Source organism: Periplaneta americana, chromosome 16, assembly GCF_040183065.1.
Source record: "Periplaneta americana isolate PAMFEO1 chromosome 16, P.americana_PAMFEO1_priV1, whole genome shotgun sequence".
In the NCBI taxonomy this organism is placed as follows: domain Eukaryota; kingdom Metazoa; phylum Arthropoda; class Insecta; order Blattodea; family Blattidae; genus Periplaneta; species Periplaneta americana.
The window spans coordinates 118,165,410-118,181,466 of record NC_091132.1 but is presented as its reverse complement, the minus strand read 5'-3'; positions in this window follow the sequence as shown (position 1 = coordinate 118,181,466).

Genomic DNA, 16,057 nt, shown 5'->3' with positions numbered 1-16,057 from the left:
ACAAATTTAGCGTATTTTATAAAAACAAGCCTCTTTCAGCGCTCAGAACTCTGGAACCATTCACTGCAGAACATTGAATGGAACCTCATTTTGAAGCTGACATTTGGTAGGTTATGTTAAGAAGTAATCATTTTTATTGTACAGAGAGAGACATATAATCTGATTTTACTTACTTTTAGGGTTTTTCCTAATTTGTAAAAATGTAAAAAAAAAATATTGAGAAAAAACCTTGCATTATTAAGAGGGATTCGGCATTGTTTGCTTAGTGGTACGACAATAAGTTTCGAGGATATTAAATAGATTATTTTCACACGCCCAGACATGAACGGCGCAGTACAGCACGCACTGGCAGAGAGCTGAAGACAAGTGAGCGTTGGGCGTCATTTTACTCCTGTGTTTATGACAACTTGTGATAAAGCTAACCCAGCTATGCGCTACTAGACGAAACATCACGTGTTTGTCTCCTGGCCTTGCTTGTCTCGGCTGGCTCCCGTCTCACTGGTTAGTTCACGCGCGTACTATTTATTTTCTTTATTTGATATTTTCAATACTTCATCAACATACCATCAGTAAAAAATATGTGTTTGTGCTTTCAATGCGGAATCTAACTACATATTTTTAAAATATGTTACCTAGGCAAAGGCGTCTTAATGAGGAAAAATCTAAATTTCTCCATTTCCATAAAAGGTAAGAAAATCTGTTTATATGTCAATATAAACTTTAATTTCTCAGCATCAAAATAAACCATGATTTTGATCATTGGGTGAAAGGGTTTCGGAGCTACAACAGTTTAAAATTACAAATTTTATGAAAATACGATAAATTTAAATATTTTTAATTTAAATACTATGAAGTTCTGGTGCCTCAAACTTTGCACAAAGCATTGTATCACAGTTCTCTACGTACAAAAAAAGTTTCATTGTATTTAGAAATTGCAAGGTCAATTTTCTCTATATTTCGGTCGACTTGAGATGGAATAGCTCATATACCTACACAATTTTATTCCATTTTAGCACACCAACATGGAAACTAGTACTTTGAACAACAATTTTTTGTTTTCAAAGTTCGACATTTCAGTACGCGTACCGAAAAAAAAATTATTACGATTCAGTTATCGGTACTATACAAAATACTGAATGTTACTCCATGTAGAAAAGGAATCTCAGATATGTCTTGTATTTTTGCCAGAGGACATCTCTGTGCAACATTTGCACCCGCTCCACAAATTCAGTGTTGCTAAATAAAAATGGAAGTTGTGCAAGATATTCCTAAAGCCTGGTTAAATCACTCCTTAAATGGTTTCTATGATCGAGTGACACATTGTAAAGCAGCTGAGGGCTGCCAATTTGAACACATAATTTAGAAGGTGAGCTAGATTTGTTTTGTTTTTGTTAAGGAAGGAGTATTTTATTATTTTAATATTCGATACATTTTTCTGTTTTCTTGACTTAGAAACACTGAATTTGTACAGAAGTATTGAGTGTGGGTACGTTTTGAAAAGCTCTTAATGAGCTTTATTCAAAAATAGAAAATATATTGGGTGTTCCATTTAAAATAAGAGAGTTGGAGTTACTTCCGGTTAAACCGGAAGCAGAAAAAACTCGGTAATACCATTATTGAATTCTTAGAATATGGTTATCCCCACATACCAAGTTTCATGTCACTGAACCACATGCTTCAAAAGTTATTTAGGTGGTGCGGGACTTTTAACTAACCCTGTATAGTGAAAAGAAAAAAACTGACGTCATATTGTTGTTCTTTAGTCAACTGACCGAAGACAGGTCTGAACCTCACAAGTGACACCACCACTTATGAAGCAACTAGGCCAGGAGCTAATGGGGTAGGGTGGCCAGTTTCTTTCCCCCTCCATTGCATACACCGCCGACTAGCTATATAATACACTAGTCAAACTTCAGATGCATACATACAATTTGTTCTTCCTCTGATACATATCGTCAAGTGAGATGTACTGCCTGATAATAGATGTATGACGTCACATATCTCACATTAAATATAGTCATTTAATTTAATAAATTTAAATACTGTAGAATATCCCCATTTCCGTGTGCTAAAAATGTTGCACTTAATTATTATGAAAGTTTCCATACTCACTGAACACTAGTTACGCAAATGAAGCTATTTATACAAAAAACAATATAAACTGATAAATTCCTTACTTTTTTATCCGCCGCGTACCTGCGTGGTCTAAGACGTCACATGAACTAGAGATGCGTAATGAGCCCTGGTTCGAGTCTTCATGTGGAAAGAAATTGTCCCATGAAAATGAGGAGGGAAGTATTGAGCTTATAACAGTCTGTCCTAGATGAAATCTATAACGTATAACACCTACTGCTGACCAAATTTATGTTATTGTCAAATGGATCTAATTTTCGAAATCGCAATATAGCCTGGGAAATGCCTGTTATTATTCGGTTGAGAAGCTTTTATCATCCAGTCTGTTGTAAAAAAATCTGAAAGTTAGAATTTATAAAACAGTTATATTACCGGTTGTTCTTTATGGTTGTGAAACTTGGACTCTCACTTTGAGAGAGGAACATAGGTTAAGGGTGTTTGAAAATGAGGTGTTTAGGAAAATATTTGGGGCTAAGAGGGATGAAGTTACAGGAGAATGGAGAAAGTTACATAACACAGAACTGCAAGCATTGTATTCTTCACCTGATATAATTAGGAACATTAAATCGAGACGTTTGAAATGGGCAGGGCATGTAGCACGTATGGGCGAATCCAGAAATGGGTATAGAGTGTTAGTTGGGAGGCCGGAGGGGAAAAGACCTTTAGGGAGGCCGAGACGTAGATAGGAAGATAATATTAAAATGGATTTGAGGGAGGTGGGATATGATGATAGAGAATGGATTAATCTTGCTCAGGATAGGGACCAATGGCGGGCTTATGTAAGAGCGGCAATGAACCTCCGGGTTCCTTAAAAGCCAGTAAGTAAGTAAGTAAGGAAGTAAGTAAGTAAGCTATATTAACATCTTTCATTGCTATTATTTTAGACTACCTTTGAATCCTACTTGAAAACTGTACATGAATGTATTTACTTGCTCTCTTTATATCTTTAGCGTCGAGTGTGTCAACTATTACCAATCGTCGTATGATTTTTGAAACCTGCTTATACAAGGTTCCTTCAGCTCTTCTTTTGAGAATGTTGCAGAATTTTTGGCGTTCCTTTCAATGTTATTACTTAAAGAATTTAATTAAGAACACAAATGGGCCTTCTCCTAGTGAATATACAACGTCCTACATTATTAGTAAGATGTTTCTGAAAGCAGTACTTAAAGCTATCTAGTAACCAGAGTTCCTTGCACTTAAAGACTGTACTACATCGCCTCATATTCCACCGTGACAAGCAGAAGGGAAACTAACAAACTACAACAGGACATTTAGAAATGAACTAACTCTATCAACAAGTAATAAATATATATTACCAACATACAATGTTTGATGTATTGAAATAAGAAATATTATGCCATCTATTAAACTGATTTGGGAAACATTTCGGACATTTCAGAATTGTTTACCGTACATTATTCGGAAACGACATGTATTTCATGTTACTGAAATGTTCTCTAGGTCAGTCTTGTGGGCAAGGTTAAAGGAGAGGTAACGCAAAATGTAGCCATGCGAAGGGAGATAGAGCTCTTTAAGGGGAGAGGATGTTATTTTTTTTAACTTTTTTCCTATTTGATGTAAAATATTATTTTTGTATGTAGAGAGCTCATAGCTGTGGCAGCTCAACCAAATAAAAATATTTTGAAAAAAAAAAATTATTTGGGGGCCCAAATTTGAAAAAAAATGTACCCAATGCAGGATTGTACTAAAATCGATATATCTAAACCGTTTTTAAAGATAGATTCAAATAGTTTTTTGCAATGTAGTTGCAAAAGCATGTTCTACAAACTGTCTGTAACAGAATTTTAATATTAGTCCCTGCGTTTGTAAAATAAACAATTAAAATGTAATATCAATTTTCTGATTTCTTTTCTTGCAAACAAACGGATGTATTTTTAAAATGAAATCAATTAAAATTCTGTTACAGAGAAAAGTTTCCTAATAGTCTAAGGAATGTGTGTTATAAATTTCATGCATGTATCTTTAATAGTTTCGGAAATAATATCCATTTTTGTCTGGCAATGTAGCAAAAAAAATGAAGTTACTGGAAACCGATAAAATCGGGCGTGTGATTTAACAATCCATAGCGCAGGAAGTTTAAAAATGGCGACTCAACATCCGATAAGAGCACAAATACCCACAAAATGTTATGCAATGCATTCCACACATTTCAAAGGGTATTTTAAAGGAAAAAAAATTTTTTTTTTGAAAATTTAATTTATCGGAAACAACAATAAACGTTGACGAGTGATTTAAAAATCCATAACGCAGGAAGTTTAAAAATGGCGACTCAACATCCGATAAGGACACAAATACCCACAAAATGTTATGCAATGCATTCCACACATATCACTGAGTATTTTAAAGATTTTTTTTTAATTTACTCATTTTTCACCAAAAAATACCATCCTCTCCCCTTAAAATGATTTGGGAAACATTTCGGACATTTCAAAATTGTTTACATTTGCCTACCCTATTCGGAAACGACATTGGGCACTCTGCTCTAACCGTTTTGGTAAAAACTGAGATACGAAGAAGCCTAAATCATATAAGATCAGCTCCAATGCCCCCCAATGTAATTTATTAGTAGGTCTACTACCTTGCTTTAAGAATCATGAAATGTATTTCATGTTACTGAAATGTTCTCTCGAGCAGTCTTGTCGGCAAGGTTAAAGGAGAGAGGTAACGCAAAATGTAAGCCATGCGAAGGGAGATAGAGCTCTTTAAGTGTAGCAAAATGGCATTTGAGAAGAAAATATGACTGTATACATATAGCACAAAGTGAAACTTTTACTCCAAGGTTGCAAGATACAAAACGCCTGGAAGCAATCTATGAGATTTTTATAACATAAATTTGAAAATTCTAAAATAGCTTACGTTAATATTACTCGATATTTCGTTTCTTAAGGCCTCTATACTTCGAATGCCTAGTGAATAATATTGTAATATTATTTTAGACAATAGAAAAGGAACACCTTCAGTGGACGTCTGGAAAAATAACTAAGGAAGACAACAGTAAAGTTCTTTGTATGGACTGTGGCATTGTATGGGGCAGAAACATAGACATTACGACGAAGTGAAGAGAAGCGAATAGAAGTATTTGAAATGTGGATATGGAGAAGAATGGAACGTCTGAAGTGGACAGAATAAGAAATTAAGCTGAGTTGATAAGAAAGTGTGAAGAAAGAATGATGTTAAAAATGATCAGAAAGAGGAAAAGGAATTGGTTGAGTCCCTGGCTGAGAAGAAACTGCCTACTGGCAGGAATGGTGAACGGGAGAAGAGTTCGGGGAAGAAGAAGATATCAGACAATAGACGACATTAAGCTATAGGGATCATCTGCGAAGACAAAGAGTTAGCAGAACATAGAAAAGATTGGAGAAAGCTGGGTCTGCAGTGAAAGACCTGCCCTTGGGCAGAACACAGTGAATGAATTAATCTACTTTCGCCCTACTAACTATACTAGATCACAGTATCAATTTCTGTAATACAATTTTATAAGCTATGTACACTTATATTGCGCATTCTTTCATTCGTTGGCCATCCTGTCCCTTCTTGTGTCTGCTATCAGAGACTTCTGAAATCGATAATTCATTATTTGGATACCACTTTAATGTTTATCTTATATAGGTATTACACAGTTTACATAGCTCTCTCCTAAGTCAGCGGCATTTTATTGTCTTACGGTCTTACTAATAAAAACTCTATATACAGACGTTTAACTGTCTTATACTTATACAGTGAGTAGCTCGTTTATAAGTCGTGTGTAAATTCCTTACTAATAATCACTACATACGTCGTGTATAACGGTACAACTGTTACACAGCTACGTCATAGTTTCGTCATTACTTCATTACGAAAGGTAATAGAATATCTGAGGTTCTCTATTGCATCCGGTACAGCGCTCTAGTGTGCCGTGTTAAGTATCGATAGTACAACTGGCTCTCATCGATTACCACGCTATATTTTGGTCAAAGAGTACAAGCTACAGCAATATTATTCTAATTATTCTATGCTCTTTGGTTTGTTCTTTACAAGGCAACCATCATCATAAAATGACAGTCGATACGAACAGCTGTTAGAGGGGCGGCCATTTTTTTTCAACGCTTAAACAAGGGGTTTCGTGTATATAACTACTGCAAAGCAATTCCCATTGTATAGTTACAGCCTGTTTATACATCCATTGCTTATGCATGGTTTATTAGTAACGTTTTCTGTCTCAACTCTGCATAAGTCTGGTATAAAAACTATACACGGTTTATTAGTAAGACTGATGGTTTATAAAATTTAACTTAATATCTTTTCTTCTAAAACTTCTTCTATTAGTGTCACAGGTACAACACACATTTTAAAATTGGTATTAATATCTGTATCTTCTAAAACTTGACAAATATTTGTGTGCGCGTTGCAGGTAAACAAATTATTCTTCTGACGCAATCGAATTCCATGATAAGCAGATATATGCAACATAAGCAAGATACATTTATTAGGATCAATAGGTGAATTGCTGCTAAATTAGCCCTGCAGTAAGTGAAATGTCGAGATGTTGCTAGGCTACCTACTGATCCTTCCACACGTCTCTGACTTGAGCAATATCCGTACAGAGGACGTAAAGACAATACAACCGTTACTGCGATTAGAGACAGTCAACTGATGGACGATTATCATATCCAAAAAAAGTGAATTTAATAAGTTTTTCAATAGATCTACTTCTACTGCATTGTTTAAAATTAATTTACTTGTAACCTACAACGCGTTGATAAGGATTCTTTAGAACAGCGTTTCTCAAACTATGGTCCGCGGGCCCCTGTGGCCCTCGAGGTCTGCCTTTGTGGTCCTTCAAAAAGGACAGAAGAAAAAATAAAATTCAAACGAATTGCGTATCACACTATAGCTGAAAATCTCAGAGTTTGGAAATGACACATGGCAATCGCCTTTCACTTTTTTTTCCCAGTACTGACATTTTATGAAATTTATTACTCTACATGTCTACCGACTTCCCACTCTACTCTCAGCAACAAAAGAGGGATTTAAAGCACTATGTACGTGGTTTTTCTCACCATCTTTTCCCTGCACATCAGCTCATGACATGTGGCTAAGTACATTGGCATATCTTTCAGACGTATTCTCAAAACTAAACGAACTAAATCTTTTTCTACAAGGTAATTCTTTGACTGTTCTCAATGCTTATGAGAAAATAAAGATGTTCGACAGGAAACTTGGTTTCTGGGTCAGTTCCGTAAAACAGAGGAATTTTTCACTATTTCCAAGCCTAGAGTCCTTTTTTTTGTGTTGAAAATGATTTCGTTATAGAAAATAGTTGTGCAATGACATATGTTCGCATCTCGAAACTCTGAGGTCACAATTTGAAACTTATTTTTCAAGTAAATATGACGAATTTTCATGGGTTCGTGATCCCTTACACTGCGGTATTGAATATAACAAACTTTCATTGTGTGAAAGAGAACAGTTAATTGAACTCTCGAATGAAACCGGACTTAAAATGAAATTCCAAGCGGAAGGTATGGTTAATTTCTGGACCTCATCACAAGTGAAAAGAGAATATAGCGAACTTTACAATGGTGCTTTACAGATTATAATTCAGTTTGCTTTTACGTATCTGTGTGAGAAAGGGTTTTCATCACTAATTCTAATAAAAACAAAGTACCAAAATCGACTCGATATATGTGACGATCTGCGACTTAAGCTTACCAGCATACATCCAAATATAGAATGGTGCAAGAATCGGCAGGCTCATCCATCTCATTAATGTGAGTACCAGCATTTATTTATTTTGTTTAGTTAACAAGTTAAAGATTATCCAAACTCTAATAGCCTTGATTTATTAAAAAACGAAAATGAATGTTTTCTATTAACATTAACTTAATTAGTTAATACTAATATAAAATTAAATGAATTAAATTAATTTTAATTAATTAATTCTGTTTTAAAGTATAAATATATTGGTATTAAAATATCCTAAAACATAATAAATTTGCTCTCGAAGAGAACAAGAGTAATGTGGTCCGCGGAACTGTTCTGACTTAAAAAAGTGGTCCCCACTTCAAAAAAGTTTGAGAAACGCTGCTTTAGAAGACTTGATTTCTGCTCTTTCTGTTAACATAATCTTCTTTACCACGATACGTCAATATAAAAAGCTTTTTTTTTGTACTTCATTTAAAATTAATTCCCTCGTACATCGGGTTGGTAAGGATTCTCTGAACGACATTTCATTTCTCCACTTAGGCCTACTGTTAGCACCAGCTTCTTCTGGACACGATACGATAATACAAAAAGTTCTTTTTCTACAGTTTTAACATTAATTCACTCGTGCATCGCGTTGGTAAGGATTCTCTGAGCGACAACCCTTGATTTCTCCACTTACAGCTAATATTAACTTATTAAACACGATGCGATAATATAAAAACTTATTATATTTTTTCTATACTTTTCATACTTGAAATATTTTACTCGTGCATCACGTTGATAAGAATTCTCTGAACGATAGGCTTGCTCTCTCAACTTACTGTTAACAATACTTACTTACTGGCTTTTAAGGAACCCGGAGGTTCATTGCCGCCCTCACATAAGCCCGCCATTGCTCCCTATCCTGAGCAAGATTAATCCATTCTCTATCATCATATCCCAACTCCCTCAAATCCATTTTAATAGTATCTTCCCATCTACGTCTCGGCATCCCCAAAGGTCTTTTTCCCTCCGGCCTCCCAACTAACAAATCTATATACATTTCTGGATTCGCCCATACGTGCTACATGCCCTGCCCATCTCAAACGTCTGGATTTAATATTCCTAATTATATCAGGTGAAGAATACAATGCGTGCAATTCTGTGTTGTGTAACTTTTTCCATTCTCCTGTAACTTCATCCCTCTTAGCCCCAAAAATTTTCCTAAGCACCTTATTCTCAAACACCCTTAACCTGTGTTCCTCTCTCAAAGTGAGAGTCCAAGTTTCACAACCATAAAGAACAACCGGTAATACAACTGGTTCATAAATTCTAACCTTCAGATTTTTTGACAGCAGACTGGACGATAAAAGCTTCTCTACCGAATAATAACAGGCATTTCCCATATTTATTCTGTGTTTAATTTCCTCCTGAGTATTATTTATATTTGTTACTGTTGCTCCAAGATATTTGCACTTCTCCACCTCTTCAAAAGATAAATTTACAATTTTTATATTTCCATTTTGTACAATATTCTCGTCACGAGACATAATCATATACTTTGTCTTTTCGGGATTTACTTCCAAAGCTATCTCTTTACTTGCTTCCAGTAAAATTTCCCCAAACGTTTGTGGATTTTCTCCTAACATATTCATGTCATCCGCATAGACAAGCAGCTGATGTAACCCGTTCAATTCCAAACCCTCTCTGTTATCCTGGACTTTCCTAATGGCATACTGTAGAGCAAAGTTAAAAAGTAAAGGATTAGTGCATCTCCTTGCTTTAGCCCACAGTGAATTGGAAATGCATCTGACAGAAACTGACCTATACGAACTCTGCCATACGTTTCACTGAGACACATTTTAATTAATCGAACTAGTTTTTTGGGAATACTATATTCAATAAGAATATCATATAAAACTTCTCTCTTAACCGAGTCATATGCCTTTTTGAAATCTATGAATAACTGATGCAGTGTACCCTTATACTCCCATTTTTTCTCCATTATCTGTCGAATACAAAATATCTGATGAATAGTTGATCTATTACGCCTAAAACCACACTGATGATCCCCAATAATTTCATCTACATATGGAGTTAATATTCTCAAAAGAATATTAGACAAAATTTTGTACGACGTCAACAAAAGTGATATTCCTTGAAAGGTACTACAGTTAGTCTTGTCCCCCTTCTTAAAGATAGGTACGATTATGGACTCCTTCAATTGTTCTGGTACAATTTCCTTTTCCCAAATAGCAAGTCCAAGCTTATAAATTTCGTTAGATAATGCACTTCCACCCTCTTGTATTAATTCTGCTGTACTGTTAACAATGGCTCCTTTTAATCACGATATAACAGTCTAATATAAAAAGTTTATTTACTTTTCCTATGCTGCTCTTATTTTAAATTAATTCACTCATACACCACACTGGTTTCCGATCCTCTAAATTACGTAACTGTAGACTTTTATATAGCAAAGGATTCGTATCTGACCAAACACACGTTTCACTGAGACACATTTTAATTAATCGAACTAGTTTCTTGGGAATACGAAATTCAATAAGAATATCATACAAAACTTCTCTCTTAACCGAGTCATATGCCTTTTTGAAATCTATGAATAACTGATGTACTGTATCCTTATACTCCCATTTTTTCTCCATTATCTGTTGAATTACAGAATTTCTGGTCAATAGTTGATCTATTACGCCTAAAACCACACTGATGATCCCCAATTAATTTCATCTGCATATGGAGTTAATCTTCTCAAAAGAATATTGGACAACATTTTGTACGACGTCAACAAAAGTGATATTCCTCGAAAGTTACTACAGTTAGTCTTGTCCCCCTTCTTAAAGATAGGTACGATTATTGACTCCTTCCATTGTTCTGGTACAATTTCCTTTTCCCAAATAGCAAGTACAAGCTTATAAATTTCGTTAGATAATGCGCTTCCACCCTCTTGTATTAATTCTGCGGTACTGTTAACAATGGCTCCTTTTAATCACGATATAATAATATAATAGTACATTATGCAACAAGTCTATAATGGTAGTAATTAAGACGCGAGTATGTTTTGAAACGAGCGCAAGCGAGTTTCATAATTTTCATACGACTTTTTATGCTCGACCATATTACTAACTTGAAATTATTCAGAAGTATTCATGTTATTCTTATCTGACTGGGGAGCGGAACTGACCTTGTGCAATACTTCATAAATTGTGAGCTGTGCGCAGACGCGAAAGTATTGATTTTTTCCGAGAAACAAATGTCGACATTGACCTTGATATAATCTAGAGAGTAAAATAAACATTAATCTTGATATAACCTTGAAATTGATTTAGACATTGAAAAACGAGATGACAAATTGAATTTATTTGAATATTATTTACAATTAACGCTAATTATTATAGTAACAGAACATAATCTTCTGCGCCAGTATTGGATTTCCACCCTCTGTGACTTTTCGCTAGTTGTCTTTCGATTGCATATCCGAGAATAATCGATACTTGCGCTTTCATATTGCTACAATGGTGTTTTCTGATTGGTGGAACACCTGAACTTTAATGAATATAGGTGTACTTTAATGAGGTCCATTAAAGGGCTGCTACCAGGTGTATAATTACTACATTTCGGCATGGTCGAGCATAAAAAGTTTATTTACTTTTCCTATGCTGCCCTTATTTTAAATTAATTCACTCATACATCGCATTGGTTTTCGATTTTCTATATGACGTAACTGTAGACTTTATATAGCAAAGAATTCATATCTGACCAAACAGTTAAGCTAAAGAGCTACAGAGAGAAAAAGAACTCTTCTTTTCCGTCTCCAGCGTTGCAATAAGTCGGGTATACTTTTGTGTACAATCCTGCCGGCACGAACCCGAGAGAAATGGTAAGGAAGACAGTTAATACTGTTTTCTATTTACTTTAGTCGCCAACTGTGCCATTATTCATGTTTGTTTGCAGAGCACACGCGAGGTTTTCCTTCTCCACTCGTACTTAATATGAACTGCTTCATCCAGGACTACAGATTTCTATTCCACTCTCACAACTATTTTTCATAACTTCACGAACTCACAGAAATCTTCTACTTTAAAAATCTCTTTTGACAAGATGAAATGGAACAATTCTTCAAGTAGTGGCCTAGACGTGCCTTTCATATAATCACAGCAATTCTACTGCCATTTGTAAAAAAAAAACATCATTATTATTACTATTATCTTTACTTTTGTTTCCGTCATTAAAATTCATATCTGATACACTGATCGACTGAATTTACTCGTCATATTCTGAGAGCTGGCAAATGACAAGAAAGACACGCAATTAGAAAGAGTTCAGTTGATTTTACGCCGAAGTTGAGTTTTTGTTGGATGTTCAATCTTTGGCACTCTGATTATCTCGGTGTTAAAGGAGGAGGGAGATGGAATATCAAGAAATACTGGAATAAATTCAGGTATCTAACTTCGCTAAGGATATTGCTTATAGTAGGCATGAAGTACAGAGAAGAAATAACTATAAGCAGAAATAACTACATCATATCCAAAGTTAATTTTTGTGCAATGAGAAAATAATAATAATAATAATAATAATAATAATAATAATAATAATAACAACAACAATGAACAATATTGATAGAGATGTACTAATGTGATGAATCAAATAAGGGAGCAATAAGTTTGGTTCCTGAATTTTTCACGTTGGACATTATTTAACCCTTAAAATATAACAAAAACTTAAATAGTTGTGTATTCTCAGTTATGCTGTTTAGGTTGCTAACGTAGTTCCTATAAGATAAAAAAGAAAATGCTACAAGTATGTCAACGGAAAATAGAAAGATACACGTAATGCACATCTCAGAAAAAGACATGACTTGGAATACAGAGATAGGACGTGGCGCGGCATGAACGATGTAGGAGCAAGCGCTCAGAAACTGAAATGGGAACGGGGCGGACATGCGATGAGACTCGATCAGTTTTGATGGACCTATACAGCAACATGTGGGACCCCAGGATGGTATGCCTAGACACAACTGATGAAACATTTTCAAGATGAAGATGTTGTGGGTTGCAAAAAACAGAACGCAAGAAAGTGAGTGTGATTGAAGAATTTGTTTAAGCATAACGTAAAGCAAAGGAGCATTTGAAATATTGTAGCTTGAATTTTTCATACAAACTGTATCTAGTACAATTCAAAATATCAAACCTACAAAATTTTCAGATTGTGAAATACGAAGATGGTCGACTTGTACATGGACCACCTTTCCAAGTGAGCAAAATTCGAGACATCTTCGCAACGGCGATAGATCTTGAACATTCTGGAATGCTCTGAAAATGTATTTAGTTATTTTATTGTTTTTTTAAGAAATAAATCAATTTTGTTGTGTTTATTTAATGAATTTCCTTTTGAATGAAAGACACAATTAAGGAAATCTCAAATGATGGCTGGAGTTAACACAACAATGGTACAATAAGAATGACAGAAAAATCATAATACCTTGAAATCTGCAATACAACCGCTGCGCTCATTAGGAATAAAAACTTCCAACCGGTACCGGGCAAATATGTAAGTTAACTATTTGACAGTGAATCAAATAACGATGATGAAAAATTTGGCTGATAAGAAAATCGCAAATTGTTTATAATTTGAATGAACAACAACAATAATAATAACAATAATAATAATAATAATAATAATAATAATAATAATAGCGTTTTCTTGGCCATTTTATTCTCAATATTTCTCCATCACTCTTAACATATTATATAACTACATGGTGAAAATTTCGCAACTTGGCACTAAGATATTGAGACTCCCAGTAAGATAATATTATAGGAATTAGACTGACAATGGATAAGACAGATTTTAAACCTTCGACTGTAATCTCAATGCAACGCCAAATCTGTCTTAAATATTAAGTGCATTGTGGCCACATAATAATAACAATAATAATAATAATAATAATAATAATAATAATAATAATAATAATAATAATAAAGTCACATAAATAACTCTTATTATTTGACTCAAGTCTAAATGAAGATTGTTATAATTTCTGTTGTCAGTACTAAAGAATATTTTGTAATATTTGTCATTTAATCTCCTCAGCTAACTCAGTGTATTGTTGACATTTTTGTAATGTATACGTTGTAATTGCGGTTTAGAGGAATCATATTATTGTTATAATAAGGATAATAATAATAATAATAATAATAATAATAATAATAATAATAATAATAATAATGTCACATAACGTCGCATGGCGAACAAAACCTCATAACTCCACCGTAGCTCAAAAATGCGTTTTCTTCATGATCAGGCTTTTGCAATACTGCTACATCTCTTGGCGAAGATTTGAACGTCTAAGTCACTCCTACAAGCATCTACCGTGTAATATCAAAAACTCGTATTACCAGCACATGAATATTAAACCTTCAAAAACTCTTAACTCCAGCAGGTGTTCAGCTGTATTCTATTTTTATTCAACAATTAGCATTAATTTCAGACGTGGGATTTTGCCCGGTACCACATTTTAGTAGATGGTTACAACGAACAAGAATGTTATGTGAATGTTAAATGTCTCAGAGAAACAACAGACACACCACATAGATCTTACATGTTCCATTTTCATTTATTAATAAATGGTAAAAGCATTGAGGTTTGTGAAACCATGTTTATTAATACACTCTGCATTGGATAATGTAGTGTAAGGAACTGGGTGAAAAAGGGCTACGAGAAACGCCCATTATCTGAAATTTCTCCTCATGGTTCTCATAACCAGGCAGGGCGCAGCAGTACAAAACAGTTTCTACAAAACTTAACGAAACTGGAGTCGTATTAATGTAGATCCATATCACAGAAACTATATCTTGAGGCAAATTGGCGATCAAAAGGTGCTCTCTTTAAGTTTAAGAAATACTGTGCCCTAAATGAGTTACAAGAAGCATCAATGAATTGTTTAATGGAATTTGAGGAAGAAAATCTTAGTCATTTTTCTTCAAAAAAAAAAAAATATCGATGCGATCTCTGTCGTACATACAAGGCTGGAAACATTACACAGGAAGAATATTCACAACATATACTTCGAAAAGATCAGGCACGCAAGGACAAAGAGACTGGCAAGAATGGATCTACAAAAGTATGTACTATGGATCTTCAAGCTGTTTTGCTGTCTCCTTTCCTGAAGACGTCAGCCTTGCATTACAAGACGAAGTTAAAAGTTAGGACTTTACTGTGTTTGATCTGCACTCAAAGGATAGATACTGTTTTCTGTGGAACCGAGTCAGACGGAGGTCTTAACGCAGATGAATTTGCAATCATTGTAGTACATTTCATAGACACGAAAATAGATCTAACTGGGAAAAAGATTATTTTGTATAGTGACAGCTGTACTTATCAAAATAGAAACTCCATTTTAGCGAATGCTCTTGTGACATTTGCCATGCGCAAAAAACATTACAGTGATCCAAACGTTTCTTGAAAAGGGTTACACTCAGATGGAGTGTGACTCCATCCACACAACAATAGAAAGAAAACTTAAGAATAGGCAGATCTTCGCCCCTGCTGGTTATATTGCCACTGTTCGGAAGAACCCCAAACCCTATGAGACAGTGTACCTAGATTACACATTCTTCAGAGCTTCTCATCGCCCTATTCTCCCTGGGAATAAAGCTGGTGATCCCACTGTGACTCACCTCAGATATCGTCGGTATAATCGTAGTGGAGTAATTAACTACAAACATCTTTATGAGGATGATTGGTAACCGCTTCCAAAAAGGATGAACAACCAGAACAAAATAGATACCTCAGTGCCAAGTCTATACAGTGAACCAATCAAAGTTAACACAGAGAAATTTGTACATTTACAAAAACTTAAGTGTGTAATACCACGTGATTTCCATCCATTTTACAATAATTTGCCACATGTTTGTTCAGATAAATCAGGTGGACGTCTTAGAGATTGAAATAGAAGAAGTTACCTTGGTTTGGTCTATAGCCTACTATAATTGATTGAAGTAGAAATATTTAACAATTAAAATCAATTATTAGATGTTTTAATTTCCTTTTTTTCTTGTTTCATACTTTACATATTTTTGTCTAAATGGATGTTAGAATTTTGTTTCATTTCTTATATTATTATATGATTTTCAATAAATAAAGTGTGTAATAAACATGAGAACTGTGTTTAGAAATGTTAGTAGTGTAATAATTATCCCACCAATTTTCCTTTCAAAACCTC